The 14,406-nt window shown below is 55.0% G+C and overlaps 1 pseudogene; it reads left to right on the forward strand.

The window, feature by feature from the left end:
* The first annotated feature begins 620 nt into the window (after positions 1-620).
* LOC117313287 (protein FAM162A pseudogene) lies at positions 621-1,218 on the forward strand (annotated as a pseudogene).
* Positions 1,219-14,406: the final 13,188 nt, after the last annotated feature.

The raw sequence follows: 14,406 nt of genomic DNA on the forward strand, positions 1-14,406 counted from the left end.
AACCAGAAATAATATGGGCACAGTTTCCTTCTTCAAGGAGCCCACAGTCCGGTAGGAGAGAGAGGAGGAAAAATAATCATGCCCTAGGCATCAAGTAACTCACAGAATGAGCTACCATGGATCTCCACTGCTCTGTTCCATCACACAGGGAGAGTCTCAATAAAATAGGATCGAAAAATTAAAATGCATATTGAGTTCAAAATAAAGAAATCCATAAGCAACAGAAACGAGGAAGGAATTTAAAGCCAAAATAGTAAGTCTGCAAACTGAAGCCATGGCAAAGCTAATGGGAGGAGGAGGGTGCAGAACCAGGGGAGCAGTTCATCACCACACCGGGCAAGGGGACAGGCCTTAGGACCCATGGGCAGCAGGACTCTGGATGGAAATCCCGGCTCCTTCAGGGGAATTTGGCTAGGAAAAATCTCCATCCATCATTTTCTGCCCTAGGCTCTGGGTAAGAAAAAGAAAACAGTTTCCTGTGAGAAACTCAAATTTCCAGGTGTGGGAAGCCCCGCCCCAGAGTCCTGCTCGGGTCTCTGTTCGCAGCGCTAGGCGACCTTGAGCTTACCTGTGCCACTGCCGGCCTTGGGGCACTGTGTTGGTCGGCGGAGTAGGCGGCCATGGGGAGCCTCCTTGGCCTGTGCCCAGCGACCGGAAGTTATTTTAGGTTCTGTGAAAGAGATGCTTTCTCATCTTTAAGGCTTACCAGAAACTCTGATTTGAAGAGAATAAATGGATTTTGCAACAAACTCCAGGAAAGTCCAAAGCCTCCAGCCCACACTTAAGGCCACAGAGCGCCATTGCATAAGCCTACGGATTGGGAGAAGAAGATCCTAACATGGTCAGGTCGCTTCAAAAAGGAAGATGAAATCCCAGAGACTGTCTCGTTTGAGATGCTAGATGCTGCAAAGAACAAGGTCCGGGTGAAGATCGGCTATGTAATGATTGCCTAGACAGTGGCAGGATGCACCTTGATGGTTACTGAGGGCAAGGAGGCTGCCAAAAGAAATGAGTCTTTAACAAACCTGAACCTAGAAAAGAAAGCTGGTCTGAGAGAAGAAGCTGCTGTGAAGGCCAAAACAGAGTAGCAGAGATATCCATGTTGGCTGGATTTGGAAAATCTAGAAACAATGTTGCAGTAACAGGCCTTATTCAAATGAATGTGGTATGAGTTCCCTAATTCTGCTCTAGAGCTACAAATAAATTTTCTTAAAGAAATGACTTGTCTATATTTTACGGCTTTGATCCAGGTTAAAAGCAGCCTCAGCTTTTTTGAGAAAAATGAAAGAATGAAAAGTGAGACAACTTACTTGAACTTTAATATTAACTCTTCTTTAGAGAGTCAGGTCCCGTACCTTGCTTTAATTCCCATTACCAAAGTGACTTCTCCCCAGAAGCCAAATGGTTTCTAGTTCTGCATTTCTCTCTCTTCTGTGTCCTCATTTATGAAGAGAGAAGGAGGGCCAGCTGAGTACACTGCCCAGGTGCATGTTGGAGAGCTAACCTCCCCAAACACCCTGGTGTTTCTTGAGAGCCCTGGGAAGCAGCCAGACGACACTATGCCTTTGTCAGGCGTGCTGGTTGGTAGACAGAGGCTTTTAGGAGAACAGTCTTTGAAAAAGTCCCGGCAAGGTGATGATGGAGGTCTGGCCACAAGTTTCTGAGGATTTTGAAATCCCAGCGCTGTGGAGTTGCTTGGGACCCGCACAGTCACCTCTTCTGCTCCACGGCTTACAATCCCCAACCGGTCCTTTTCCGTCTGCCTTTACACTAAATTTCTCAGTTATGAAAATCTATCAAATGCATTTGCTTATTGAATTAGTGTTGAAAACTAAGCATTTGCATCTGCTGTGTATCTTACTTACAGTGCGACGAGGGTGCCAGGTTGTCTCACATTTACGTATGGATGCCGGTTTCCATTTCATTTATTCTCACGTGCTTCAAGAGTATTAACTGGTGGCAGGTCCGCATAAACATCCCAACCTGCTGGTTCTCTTCAGAGGGTTATAGCAGATTAAAAAGCAATATATGCAGCTGTTTGGGAATTTGGTTTAATAAAATACTCAGTAAAATGTAGTGCACCACTCTACCTACAGCTCCATAATCTATCTGATGACGTTAATTGTGTCTGTCTACGTACTTTACAGTATTTTAACCTTAGCTTCATCTTAGATATCAAGCTCTTTGATTTTTATCACTTGCAAATGTATCATCAGAAAGCATTGCTTTGTATACATTTTAGCAGATTAGTTTGTGTTGATTATTTTGGAACACTTATGTTACGTCTTATCTAAATACGGGTTTTAAATATGGGTAAAATCTATTGTACTTCTTTTTAAAAGTGTATCATCTTTCTTCATAGAACAATACCATTTTTAACTTCTAAAGAAGCATTTTAAAGTGTTGTATCTTGGAGATATATTGAAATAAAAGGTATGATTAAGTCAAAGCTCAAAAAAAAAAAATTTCCAGGTGTGGGATGTGAACTTACACCATCTCTCAGGGTGTGGAAATCCCCAAACCCCAAAATTAATGTAAAACTCGTTCTCACAATGGGGAAACCTCGGGGCAACCAATTGAAGCAAACCAACAACTCTTCCTGTAAAGGCCCCGCAGAATAAACAACGTGGCAAAGATGCTAAGCATGATTTACAAGCTCCGGAGAAGGCAGCTTGCCTCAGAGGCAGCCCGTGACCAGCGGGAGACTCCCCCCAAATCCTGAGATAATGAAATAATCCAAAAGAGACAACAAAATAAGTTGCCCTACAAAGTGCACAGAGATAAGAGGACTAGAAAAATATGGAGGAATAAAAGGGCACCGGAAGGACTAAGAAGACAAGAAAAAGAGCCACAGAGAGTTTCTGTTAACGCAAGTCCGTGTGCCCGATTATGTACAGCGAGGCCAAACAAACTGAAACATCAGAGTTTGGAGCAGAGAAAGCCTTATTGCAAGGTCAGGCAAGGAGACAAGGCAGCTCATGCCCTAAAAAGCCCCGAGCTCCCTGAAGGGTTCTGGCAAAGCACTTTTAAAAGTTTGGGGTGGGGGGGGCGGGGGGAGGTGACGCAAGGTATATGATCAGCTTGTGCACAATTCTCCGACTGTCTGATGGTGAGGCAGCAGGGTGGTGTCACCGGTTAACATTATCAGTCCTCAGGCAACAGGAGGCCTGGGGTTACGTGCTCAAGGTCCTCAAGGAGTTAACCTCCTCCATTTGTTGGAGAGGGGGGTTTTTTACATCTACAAAACAACTCAGGAAATGTGCATCAAACACTATTATCTAGGTACTTCAGAGAGGAGCAAAGCAGAGGATCTGGGGGAGGGCCTGTCCCGGGAAGGCCCTCATGGGGTCCTGCTCACATTTCTAGGAATGAAACATTTAGGGGGGAAAAAAAGAACTCAGTGGATGAATTGACAGTTGACTGAAAGAAAATTAGCAAAGTGAGAGATCTTAGGAGATTACTCAGGATGAGGCACAGAGAAGTAAAGACATGAAAATGTGAAAAAGGTGTTAAGATGTGCAATAGAGGATAAGAATTGTAGAGGAATAAAATAAGAACAAGGAAAAAGCAGTAACTGAAGAGATAATGGCTCAGAAATTCCAGAATTGATGAAAGACATGAATCCTTAGTTTGAGGGGGTATCCCACATGATAGCCCAGGATAAAGAAATGTCTCCTCTTTGTTTAATCACCCAGTCACATGGACCATCCCTAGATATAACAGGGTGAAGTATCAGAACCCAAAACTAGAAGAATCATCCCCAAATTACTTACGTTGAAAAGATGGGCTATTTACAAGGGAATAACAGCAGCAATAGTAGAGGCTGGAACAAAAGGAGATAACTGCCCCCAAGAGCTGAGGGAAACGAGGAGTCAGTCCAGGATTCTACCTCCCAGTAAAGCAGGGCTCAAGAGTAAGGGTACAAATGTGAGAGCAGATCAGCTGCTCATGTGCTGAAAGAGATGCTCAAGGATGCTCTAAAAGAAAAGCATAAAAGGAAAAGGAGGAGACAATCCAGAAGGAAGCAACGGGATGAAAGAAGCAAAGATGAGCCAAAGCTTTGGTAAAAGCAGGTGGGCATCTGCAAGTAAGCACTGGCTCTAAAAACACGCAACAATATAATAATAATAGTAACCTAGCCTGTGAATTTTGAAAAATAAAGCCAAACTACTAGACACTAATAACATAAAAAACTAGGGGTGGAAGACACTTAGAGCATAGGGAGGACAGTTAATGTTTAAATTAGACTTAAAATTCGAGCATATGGAGTTGGAACATTTAGGGGGTGCTCCTTAAAAGGAAAGAAGTTTTCAACTTCCAGATCAGTGGAGAGGTGAAGGGGTCTCCAGCAAAGGTCCTTGGATGGCAGGCTGAGCTTTGTACCACATCCCACGGGAGACGGGAATTACAGAAGGCTTTCTAACAGGGGATCGAGCCCCACCTTACACTCCCGACACACCCTGGGCAGAACTAAGCACTTACTCCGTGTTCCAAAGCCTCTTGGAGGGTATCTCTGAAATAGCATCTATCACAGTATGTCATTATTTATGTGCACGTGTATATAGCATGCAACTGTCTTTCTTCTGGTCTGTGAACTCCTGAAGGGAAGAAACATTTCAGAAATCTAAGTTAGCTATCTTTTATGGGAATGGTGAGGGTCTGACACCAGCAAGCCTTCTGTGAGTAGCAGAGAGTGCCGGCTCTATGCTCCCCCAGCTTCTGTTCCCTCCCTTGGGTGGCCGGTCCACCCCTCTTCAGGGCACTGCCTGGGGCCCCTGGAGCACTCCCCTGCTCAGGGAGCCCAGTGCCTGGGAGTCAGTGTCCCAGGTGGGGAGGGGCTTCTTCTCCTAGGATGAGGCCCAGCTCCCTGGCTTTCCCTCCAGGCTCCTCTAAGGATGGGCTGGGGCTGAGGCTTTGCCTGAAAGGCACCCTTTCTCTCCCCACCCTCTGACTGCCCCCTCCGGGGGGGGGGGGAGGGCACTCTCTTCCACACAAATCCTCATCACCTTGAGTCTGCTTCCCACACTACCCGGAAGGAGGCCGGGGTCCTCAGTCACAAAGCACTGGGTCTGGGCTCAGGGCATGCTGACTCTGACCCAGCCACCATCGCAAGTTCAAGTCTCTCCAGCTCTTTTCTTTCCTCCCCTCCCCCTCCCCCGCCTCTCTCCCCTCCCCCGCCTCCCCCCTCCTCCTCCTCCTACCTCCCCCCAACTCCCCCACCTCCCCCCACCCCATCTCCTATTTTCCTTCCTCCAGGAGCAAATCAGCCACCATCTTCTCAGGCTGGGCTGGGCGGGGAGAAAGGATGCCCAGAGTCGTCCACTGAGCAGGCAGTCCTGGGTTAAATTCTCCCAGTTCTCTGGGTTTGTTCTCCTAATTCTTTCACGGGCATGAATCGCGTGGTCTCCCGTGCTGTGATGATCTACGGGAAACAAGGGACACGGACTCTGGAAGAAGGAAAAGGAAAGGGCACACGTACAGTGCATGGGTGTTCTGTGCAGCTCGGTGGAGAAAGTTTTCCAGCCACCACGTCCTCCTCCTGCCCCTGGCTAGACGCCCCGGTCAGCGGATGCAGGGAGGCCGGTCCGGGTGGGGAGGGCCGCCAGGTCCCTCTGCAGGCCTGAGAGCACTAACGGAGCGCGGGAGGATTAGCCGCACGCCACTAATTCCTGTTAATCAGGATTGAGGGGCGCGTGTGCTCCTAAGTAGCGGCTGAGCTGCCAACCGGCCGCCCGGGCTCCCCGCCCCCGCGCTCCCATCGCCCCAGTCCCAGGCTGGTCCTCCTCCGGTCCCCCTCAGCTTCCATCCCCTTTCCCGCGTCTGGGATTTTTTTTTTTCTCTGACTGGCTCCTTGGTCCCCACCGTCCCAGCCCTGCTCCCATCTCTGTGGTGTGGTCCTTCCCTTCTCCTGCAGGTTCCGCCTTGTTTTGAACACACGCAGCCCCACGCTCTTGTAACTTCTGTTCCTGCATCAACAAACTCCCTTGGCTGACCTGCGAAGGCCAAGTTCAAAGGCAACCCTTCCTGGCTCCTGCGGAGCCGAGCGCATCTCCCTCATCCCTGACCTCACAGAAGATTCCAAAGCCGGGGCTCCCTCTCCTCATTGCCGAGGACAGACTGTCCTGTTTCTCCTCGTCTCCCTCCTCAAGCTGAGCTCAGAGCCAGCCTGTGCTGAGAGGGAAACAAACTGCCCACCCAAGGTCAAACGGTGATCAGGCCTCACCCTGCGTGGGGTTGTTATTGTCTCTGCATCACCCTGCGTCTGCTGTCTCGGTGTCTGTGTGTGTGTGTGTGTGTGTGTGCATGCGCGCATGTGCGTGCACAGGGGTGTGCATCTGCCTGTCTGCGTGGAGCAGTGCCTATGAGGTAACATGCACGAATTCTGTGTGGAGCCCCCGTGTGAGAAGCGTGGGGAGGTGGAGTCGGGGGAATGTGGGCTGGTGTGGGGAGGAACCCATGTGCGCAGATGTGTGTCTGAGCTGTGTGTTGCAGAAAGCTGTTGGGGGTATGTGTGTGTGTGTGTGTGTGTGTGTGTGTGGAAAATGACATTTGTAGAAATGCATATTTAACCACAGAAATGAACTGAGGTGGGAGAAGTGTTTGATTGTGTGGACTTTGGGAAGGCTGGGTTTTGGATGAAAAACAGAGAGGAAGCTTCTTAGAAGCACCCAACCGGAAGTTGACTCCCTTTTATGGTTATCTCATGGGTAAACCCCTTAAAATGTCTGACTCTGGGGCAGCAGCAAACATCCAGGGGTTGGCTTCCCTCCAAGAACTGGCTTTGTTTCCAAGAAGCTTGTTAGACTAAGAAAATAGCATCTTTGACCTGTCCCACCCTGACTCTCAAACTTCAAGGACAGGGACTTCCCTGGTGGCGCAGTGGTAAGAATCCGCCCGCCAATGCAGGGAACATGGGCTCGAGCCCTGGTCCGGGAAGATCCCACATGCCGTGGAGCAACTAAGGCCGTGCGCCACAACTACTGTGCCTGCGTTCTAGAGCCCGTGAGCCACAACTACTGAGCCCATGCACCACAACTACTGAAGCCCGCGCGCCTAGAGCCTGTGCTCCACAACAAGAGAAGGCACCGCAATGAGAAGCCCATGCACCACGACGAAGAGTAGCCCCCGCTAGCCGCAACTAGAGAAAGCCCGTGTGCAGCAATGAAGACCCAAGGCAGCCAAAAAAAAAAAAAGCAACTCCAAGGACACACACACACACACACACACACACACACACACACACACACACACACACACACACACACACACACACACACACACACACACACACACACACACACACACACACACACACACACACCCCGCTCCTCCAGCTCCCCGCTCCCCACGCTGGCCCTCCCACCTGAGTAGGATCCAACCGCGTGGTCCCCAACGGCTGACAAAGGAGAGGAGGGGGCAGAGGGTAGCCCCGGGTTGGGCCTCCCCCGTGCTCCGATCCCGCTGGAGAGCCCACCGTGGCCCCTCGGGACAGCCACCCGGCCGCCCAGACAGCAGGTGTCGGCCACCAACGGGCTGGCCTGGCGCCAGGCTCATGGCGCCACCTGGCGGCCGCTCCTGCCACCACGGCTCCTTCCCCACCGACCCCGCCCTAACGCAGGCAGCGCTGTCTTCCAACCCCAGCTGTTGGTTCTGTGCCCACTGTTCAGAGGGACTTCTGGGGACTGACGTGGACGGCGCACAGAAAGGGCTATAGTAAACCCACGGGTCAGCGATCTGGGTCGGGTGAGGAAGAGGAGAGGGGCCAGCTAGGGAAATTCCAGGTATTTCAGTCTGGGCTGGGCCGGGCCGAGTCCCTAACCCAGGCTGTGAGATGACTTTTCTACCCTCTTTAAGAGCATTTCCGTACTCATCTAAAAATGCAGGATTGGGAGCCGGGCAGCCTGCACTGGCAGCCTGGGATCTACCAGCCGGTGAGGGCAAGACCCCTGTGGCGGGGGAGAGGGGAGTGGGCCACAGGGAGGGGCCCCAAGCCTGGGAGGGGAATCCGTGGCCTAGGGCCAGCAGAAGGAGCGCTGGAGGTGAACTCTGCTTCTCTACTAACTCTGTGACCTTGAGAAAACTGCTTAGCCTCTCTGGGCCTCGCCTTAAATTTCAGAACCACCCGTTGTAAGGCCTCGGTCTGTGTTCAAGCCACAGCCGCCATCACATCCTCTTTCATGCTGCAGTCACACCGGTCTGTTCTCCTCCTCCCAAACAGACAGCGCTGGCTCTTAAAGTCTGCTGGTGTCCTTCCGTTTGCTTGGGGTGCCCACCCCACCTCATCTGTGCCTCTAAGTTCCATCCATCCCCACAGTGAACCCAAATTCCACTCCTTCCCTGGAGCTTCTCCTGACCTTCCGAACTGCATATCCATCCCCTCGTCCTCTCCTGGACCCACGCGGGGACTCACGGACCCCTCTCTTGGGTGGTGCTTCACCGTACAGCCCGGGCGTCTGGGCCTCTATTTTACACCCTTGCCAGGTGGCCAGCTCCACTAGTGGATACCATCCTAGCTCGTCTTTGCGGAGCCTGCCTGGCACTGCTCTGGCCACACTGCGTGCTGAGCAGACCCCTTAGTGAATAAAGGGGAATGTCCTTCTCGTTCATATCTCAGCCTAGGTGTCATTTCTCTCAGTAAGTCTCCATGCAACTCCCACCCCACCCCTGCTGCTTCTAGAACGAGCCTTCTTCCTGTCCCCTACTTAGCGCACCGGGCTGCAGCTGCCTCCTTGCCTTTCTCACCTACACGGCGATTAGCTCCTTGAGGAAAGACTAGTCTTTGGGTCACCATTGCCTGGACCGTTCATGACACATGGTAGGAGCTCAGTAACTATCTGGTGACGGAATAGATGGATACGTGCGTGGATGGGTAGGTGCCTGGAAATGGGGTGGCCGCGGACGGGCTAAGGGTGGTCTTTAAGACCTCTTTACAAGCTAATATTTGTGATTACAGAGCTGGGAGCTCTTCTTTGAGGGAGAGTAGCCCCGGCTATTAGAGAAACCACACGGTGATCTTGGTGGGCTGCAGTCGTTGTTGTCCCCTGACTGGACGTTGTTTGCTTCTGTGGGGATCCGGCCTCCCACTCCACGGGGAATTTCATGTTCCCTGGGCTCAGCCTGGCCCAGAACTTGGCAAAATCTCTGGGGTGTTCTTTTTGTCACCAGCCCGGGTAGGAGGGCGGACGGGTGGGCGGGAACCGTTTTGGGAAAGAGTGTTGGGGAGTGTTTGTGTGTGTGGTGAGTCAGGGCCTCAGAGCCCTAATCTCTGCCCCCCTCTCCGTGGGGGGGGGGGTTTCTCACCACTCAGAGGGGGTGGAGGGCCACCAACTGTCTTTGGAAAGTTTTCTTAGTCATAGCTTCTAGGAGCTTATGTAACGGGGCCTCTGTTCTAAAGACAACAGGACCTGATGGGCCAGGATGGCTGCTGCACCCCCAGCAGGATCTACCTGCTGCAGCCCCTCTTACCTGCCCATCCAGGTGGTGGCCCCTTTAAGAAGTAGCACTTTGACGTTTATTCCCACTGGAAAGGGGTTTAGGTCATCCTCACAGGCCCCGTGGGGATGCCTTCCTTTCCCTCCTGTTAGTCCAGCATCAGGCGGGGCTGATGGGAAGATGGGGCGCCCACAGCACCCTGTGACTCCTGCATCCGCCCGAGCCCAGCGGCAGGTGAGGTCAGGGCCGGCTCCCAGGTCCCTGGCTGCTGCAGGGCCGCCCTCTCTCTGCTCTCTTATCACCTCACTCTCCAGGCAGAGGGAGATGCAGCTTTGGGCTTCCTGTCTCTGACACCAGAGCCCATTTGCCTGTCACAACATGGTTCTGTCAGGGAGCCCAGATAAGACCCAGAGTGATTTTGTAGACAGACTGGGGAGAGGCTTGGCCAAGGGACGCAGGCCCCGGGGCCCCGGGAGAAAGCAGGGCTCGGGAGTCCATGCAGAGTCGAGGGGCTTCCACGGGCTTCTGTGAGGCAGCCGGAGGCCCCTGGGGATGCCCAGTGTTGCTGCCCTTTACGACTTGCTGGAAGGAAAGCGCTTTTTCTTTTGCCTCAGGTTCAGGGGGCTGGGACTGGAAGCTCTGGAAAAGTGGAGAAAGTAAGGAGGTGTGTTTTGGGGGGCGACACCATTGCAGCGTCCTGCCGGCTACTCCCCAGAATGAGAGGGAGTGACACCAGGCTGGGAGTGAGGATGGACTTCCCGATGGTGAGGATGGCCACACGGGCCCAGTGGCCTGGGAGGGAGCATGTTGTGGACAAGAAGGAGAGCTTGGGGGGGGCAGTCGGAGCAGCTGGTGGTCCGCGGGAGCCTCCGGCCCATCGCGACCCTCTGCCCCTTCCTCAAAGTGAGGACGTTTCATGGGGGCCCAGGTGGCCCTGAGCCTAGACGGGGGAGCTAGAGGAAGGACCTCAAGGGGCCCTGAGATGAGTGGGACCAGCTGAGAAAGAGCCGGGTGGGCAGCAGGGAGGGAGGCAGGCGGTGAGCCGGGCCCAGATGGCCCAGGTGGATGTGGACAAGTCCTAGAGGAGAGGACACAGCCTTCCCTCTGCCCGGGCACCTGGCAGCAGGAGAAGCACAGCAGACCTTCCTGGGTCCCATTGAGCAAAAGCTGGGGAGACCTGGGAGGGAAGGCAGGCACAGGAGAGGCAGAGAAGAGGGAGAAAGGACAGAAGTGCCCAGCGACCAGCAGGGCTGGTGGGGGGGGCGGGCGCGGGTGACAGTGCAGGGGAGGGAGCTGCGGCCCTGGGCAGGGCCAAGCTGAGCCAGGATTTCTGAAGTGAGCTGGAATTTCATTTTGGGCTGCCGTGGAGCGGGGGGGGGGGGGGGTGGGGGGGGGGTGGGGGGGGGTGGCGCAGGATCTGTTTCACCCTCACGGGCTGAGCCCCGAGGTCCTGGAATTTCAGGCCCTCTTGCCTTCTCTGCAGTCTGGGTTAGGTAGGGCCTGGGGAAAGCGTCCAGGAGCCAGGACCCAAGCCTGAGGCACTCACTGTGGTCAGCGCCCACACCAGTGTCCCTGGCTGAGGTCTGTCGGGCAGTCCACTTCCCCGGGCAGGTCTTTCTTCCTGGGATGCAGCTGTCCCTGCCCTCCTTCTGGATCTCAGAGAATCTCCACTGCTCTGAAGAGGAGGGAGCCACAGAGCAGAGGTCCCGCCTGCACGTCGGAACCCGAGCCATGCTGACCCCCAGGCTCTCCCTGAGCCAGTCACCCCCGGCCCTGACCTGTGTGCCCTCCTCAAGGGGAGGCTGCTGACGGCGCTCACCGGGGGCATGGGCGAGGACCCCTGGGATGACGTGCGCAGGGACATCTGGCTCTTTGGATTCCCACGGAGTTGGCTCTGGTTTTCACGCACCACCGACCTCACACATGTGATCCTGTTTGGCCCAGACGGAGACCGCGTGTTCCCGTGGCGCCAGCCTCCTCCTCCTGCACCGGAAACAGCCCCTGCTCAGCCCCCTTTTCTTGCCCATAAATGTCCTCCCACCTCCAGTACAGAAAACGCACTAGGCAGCCGCACGGCTTCTTGGAGTGCCGCCTCCTTCCCAAAGCCCGCGCTGAGGGTTCTAACCCACTCAATCCCCTCCTGCTCTGACTTACTGTGTTTCCAGCCAGTGCCTGGAAATTTAACATTGAAATCATAGAATGATAGAGTTTGCGGGCAGGAAGAGCCCTTACAAATGACCCCTGTCCGTTGCTCTTAATCAGGATGGTAGAGAAGTAGCAACATGTTGACTAGCATCCCCGGGCATTCCCCACAGGTGTCACAAATCAACCACAGCCTCAGAGTCCTTGTCAACCCAGTGGTCCAGGCAGAAGTGCTACCACCATCCTTAACCTAGACAGTCAGAGGTCACCTGCACAGGTGAGGAACCCGCTGCGGGCTGCACGGTGTGGGCTGGAGCTCTGGTCTAGTCCCTACCCAGTGCTCCTTGGACCACGCCGGGGCCTCTCTGTCTTCGGGCTGTCCTCTGCCCTCCCCATGAGGTGATGTCTTAAACTGCTCTGGCGTCAGCTCAGGACTCCACCTGTTCACCTGCTGATGGCATGGCCGCCGGGGGTTTCTCCCTGTGTCCTGTAACTTGTCTTCAGAACCTGTGTGAAGGGGCAGGGGAACCGGGGCTAGAGGGGGCTCAGTCTGCGTGCTGGTCAAGCCCACCTGGCTTCACGTCCTCCCGTTTGCCGCCAGCAGCTCCGGCCCCTGGGAAGCTGCAGAGGGTGCTGATCTCAGGGCCAGAGTGTCCTCTTCTGTCTGCGGCAGGTCGGCTGAGGGGCCTCTATCTCCACTCATCCAAGGGGGAGGAGGAGGAGATCTGATGCCCATCTCTCGGGGCCCCAAGGGCGTGCGGAGCGGTCTCCTGAAGGGGGCCCTGGGGGAAGGGTGGGGGCAGTGGAGGGGACACGGCTGATGTCCAGGTTGCTGGAGGTGCTTTCGCCCCAACTACGACTCCTGGAGGCCAGACAGAGTCTTTCCCTGCCCGGTCCCACAAGCTAGAAGCCTTAGCATCCCCCCGGCCCCACCAGTCCTCCCTCCCCGGCCCCGGCCAGTTCTCCGGGTGCCCCCTTCCTGGTCTCCCTGCCACCCCGGGCCCCTCTCATGGCACCTTGCTGATCTGCAGGTCTGCAGGGCCCCTAATTGAGCTCTGTAGTCATGTCACAACTTGGCTGGACTTTTCTCTCTAGAGCCGAGATTTCCTTGTGTCATTCTGTGCTTCAGCTCGTCATCAGCGTGTTGCCTTCAGGAGGAACGCAAGCTCCTCGCCCCGGTTCCCAGCCTCTGCACTAGTTGCCTCTCGGATTGCGTGCTCCGCTGTGCGGGGGCATCCTGTGCTCCGCAGGACGCTGGCAGCATCCCTGGTCTCTGTCACCTGTGCAGGGGCATCCTGTGCTCCGCAGGATGCTGGCAGCATCCCTGGTCTCTGTCACCTAGAGGCCAGTTCCCCCAGCCTGGCAGCTTTCACCAACCAACATGTGTCCAGACACTGCAAGACGTCCTCCGGGACACCATCGATTGAGAACCACTGTCTTCGCTCACAGAGCAGGCCGATGATAATGACTAATAAGTTAGCGCGTATTTTACCCTTCCCCTGAATGAATCTTCAGAACCTCCCTGTGGGGCAGCCCCATCAGGATCCCCATTTTATAGACGCTTAGAAGGCACCCCTTGGAAGGGATTCAGATCTTTCAAGAAAGCCAAAGATTTTCCCTTCCATGTAGGGTGAGAAGAGAGGATTATAATTCAATACCTCTTCTCCTTGAGGCCAGGCTGCTGAGCCAGAGTCAGGGCAGGATCTGAAACTGGGCAGCCGGCTGGCGGGGTCGGCCTCCAACCCCCCTCCCCCACCAACCCACCCCTCCCCCTCCCCCAACCCACCCCACCTCCCCCCACCCCCGCCCCATGCGGCCTGCTCCTTCCGCCACGCCCAGGCTCTGTCTGCGCAGACAAACCGGACACATGCCCCCTCCGGGCACATGGGCTGGGTTCGGGCCCCTCCGTTGGCCAGGGCCTTTGAGCCGGGCGTGAACTACAGCCCAGCTCAGCGGGACGTAGCAGAGCTCAGGATGCCCAGAGGCTCTGTAGCTCCTGGTGTGCAGTGGACACTGGGCATTAGCCCTCGGAGGGGCTGGCCCTCTGTCCCCCCCTCCATCCCTCCCCTGCAGAGGCCAGAGCAGCTTCCGGTGAAGGCCTTCCGGAGCGTCCTCCTCTCCCTCCGCTTCTCAGGGAGCAGTGCAGGGCACTGCCATGTGTCCAGTTTGTCTGCCCACGCACACACACAGTGGTCACACACCTGCACGCACCCCCCCCCCCCCGCGGAGGTGGCCACGCCCATGCGCAGTGACACCGAGAGTGTCTGTCACACGCTGTGCAGAATCTGCACGTGTGCACGTGTGCCTCATGACACCAGGACACGTGCTCATATATGGTCACGTCCACATAGACCCTGGGTAAGGGACACGCAGGCCTTCTAGATCCCTGAAGGACGCAATCTGCGCCCTGCGCTGTCCCTGTGGAGCGGGGGGAGAGGAGGCCGCTCTGGCCTCTGCAGGGGCAGGTCCCGAGGCGGAGAAATCAGAGAACACCTCCCCTCCTCCTGTCCCTCTTTCTGAGCAGCCTCTCTGAGCAGTGGCCAGGCCCCCAAACCCCTGCACAAGCTGGCCCCAGCTAGCCGGACCACTGCTGGCTCTCAGGGCCAAGGCGGGTGGGTGGGTGGGTGGGAGGGATGTGTGAGTCTCCAGAGAAGCCCAGTTCTTGTTCCCTAGCGACAATCAGAGCAGAGAAAGACCTTCCTGAGAAGATGTCAGTGTTTTGGGGTGAGGATGGCAGGGCAGAGAATAGAGAAAATTCAGGGTCCAGGGCCACTCCCGAGACAGGGGCCCAGGACTGTGTCTGTGTCCACATAGTCACGTGAGGGCACCCAC

This window comes from Tursiops truncatus, chromosome 8, assembly GCF_011762595.2.
Source record: "Tursiops truncatus isolate mTurTru1 chromosome 8, mTurTru1.mat.Y, whole genome shotgun sequence".
Classification (NCBI taxonomy): domain Eukaryota; kingdom Metazoa; phylum Chordata; class Mammalia; order Artiodactyla; family Delphinidae; genus Tursiops; species Tursiops truncatus.